At 39.6% G+C, this 2477-nt stretch overlaps 1 non-coding gene across 1 annotated transcript; it reads right to left on the reverse strand.

Annotated features, from left to right (window-relative positions):
• Positions 1 to 1049: 1049 nt before the first annotated feature.
• TRNAS-GCU lies at positions 1050 to 1131 on the reverse strand. The gene has a single exon. It is a non-coding gene; the product is annotated as a tRNA-Ser (tRNA).
• Positions 1132 to 2477: the final 1346 nt, after the last annotated feature.

Genomic DNA, 2477 nt, shown 5'->3' on the forward strand with positions numbered 1-2477 from the left:
ATTGACTTGGCAACGTATTGGATGTGTGTCTGTGAAAGTGAGCGGGGAGTCATGGAGGACACCTAGGTTATGAGCCTGGGTAACCAGGAGGATTGTGGTGTTCTGCATGGTAATATGAAAAATCATAAGAGGGGAAGGGAGGGAGGGAGATGAGTTCAATTTTGGACATATTAAGTTTAAGATGTCTGATTGCAATTAACTCTGCCTAACAACATGTTTGCAACCTCTCTGTACTTTAGTAGATGCTTTAAGGTCTCTTAGATTCCATTTTTAGGATTTTGTGAGTCCTGAGAAATGTGAAAGGAGGTAGGAGAAGTAGAGGGAGGTGGGGTTGGAGATTGGGGTTTGGGGAGTGGGTAGGATAAGGGAGTTAGAGAGGAGAGGAAAGTCCATTTCCAGTAGGCAAAATAGCAAGAATGAAGTGTTACAGGAAATTCTGGCTGATCTGATCAGAGAAAAGGAAGGTCAAGTTGGGAAGAACAGATCTTCCATTAGGGCAGCAACAATGTCTTAATATTTAATTTTTGTATCTGCTCCCACAGCTCCTTACTGTGCTCAGTATATAGTGAGCACTCAGTAAATGATTGTTGTTGAGAAGTAGGCAAGATTGTTGAAGTCTAAAGGTTTGAGGTTTCACAGTTTAGAAAATGAGGCATTGTTGAGAGTTCTTATTTAGGGGCAGACATATTGGGTTAAATTAGGAAATGGGAGAGCATAATTTTCTAAGTAAAGAGTATGACTTCCTCTGATAAATGCATGGAGTTGGGGATACTAGTGTACCGCATTCTGCTGTCCATAGCGACCCCGTGGCCAGTGAATAGAGTGCCAGGCCTGAAGTCAAGAAGACTTCAATTAGGGAAGTCACTTAACCCTGTTTGCCTCAGTTTCCTCATCTATCAAATGAACTGGAGAATGGCACGACGAGTCAGACGCGACTAAAGCAACCGAACAACTACAGCAACTCAGCAGCCCTCTGAGACAAGGAGCTGCGCACTTAATTACCTTTAAGGTATTTAATATCCCGAGCAAAAACAAACATTTGCAAAACTCGACGAGGATGGGATTCGAACCCACGCGTGCAGAGCACAATGGATTAGCAGTCCATCGCCTTAACCACTCGGCCACCTCGTCGTCAAAAATCCAAGGCTGATCGCTTTTTTTTTCAGTAGTTATTGCGGTGAATTTTTTTCTTTTTTTTTTTAGGCTTGAAACCTAAGGCTATCGATATATCTGTATCAGTATGTATACCTACATATTTTTGACTTAGGATAACTGTCTTATTTATTTTTAGAAATTGGCAAAGAATTTCGGAAACACATTTGTAAAATTATTGTTCTCCAATCGTAGATATATTTGCAAAGCCTTCTTTGAGGCTCTCTGTCTCCCTCACATCCGGTGTTTTTTTCCCTCACTCTGGATTAAAACGAAAAACTAAGTGCTTATAATCTAATGGGAAAGAGAACGTGCAAATAACTATGTACAAAACAAGATACGTGCAGGAAAAATTGGAAATAATCTCAAAGGGAAGGTATGAGCAGTCTATCATTAAGAAAAAGGAAATCCACAATCAATAGGAATCCTCAAAATTTCTGGGTGCATGGAGATTCACAAAAAGAAGACAAATTATTGGATCTGAAAAGGCAAAGCTGGAACACAGGCAAGGGGCAGGTAACTGAGACAAAGAGCTGAAAAGGTCTTAAACACAATCCAAAGAAATATCTGCTTTTTTGTTATCGTTTTATGAGGTGTGAAGTTCTTCTGTTAAGTTTGACTGAATTAAAGAGCGGCTATCATCAATTGGGGAATGGTTGAACAAGCTGTGGTATATGAATGTAATGGAATACTATTGTGCTATAAGAAAAGATGAGCAGGTGGACTTCAGAAAAACCTGGAAAGACTTGTATGGACTGATGCTGAATGAAGTGAGTAGAACCAGGAAAACGTTGTACACAGTCACAGGCACATTGTGCGATGACTAACGCTGATAGACTTAGCCCTTCTAAGCAATGCAAAGATCTAAGACAATTTCAAAAGACTCATCATGGAAAATGCTATCCACATCCAAAGAAAGAATTATGGAGTATGAATGCAGATGGAAGCATACTATTTACTATTTTTTTCTTGGTTTTCTTGTTTGTTTCTTCTTTCTGGTGGTTCCTCCTATTGGTTCTAATTCTTCCTTACAACATCACTAATGTGAAAATATGTTTAATAGGAATGTATATGTATAGCCTATATCAGATTGCACCATCTTGGGAAGGGAGGGGGAGAAAAATGTAAAACTCAAAACCTTATGGAAGTGATTACTGATAAATCAAAATAAATTAATAAAATTAAAAAAAAAAAGAGTGGCTACCTATTGACTGGAAGAAGGATTGGCAACCTCTGGTGGTCTTTCAGAAGCAGAATATAGATTCTAGGTGAGTTGAGTCGCCTCAATGGGCAATCCTGCATTGGGGGGTGGGGGAACAGGAGGG

The sequence above is a fragment of the Vombatus ursinus genome, unplaced genomic scaffold, assembly GCF_900497805.2.
Source record: "Vombatus ursinus unplaced genomic scaffold, bare-nosed wombat genome assembly UNPS02009141.1, whole genome shotgun sequence".
Lineage (NCBI taxonomy): Eukaryota > Metazoa > Chordata > Mammalia > Diprotodontia > Vombatidae > Vombatus > Vombatus ursinus.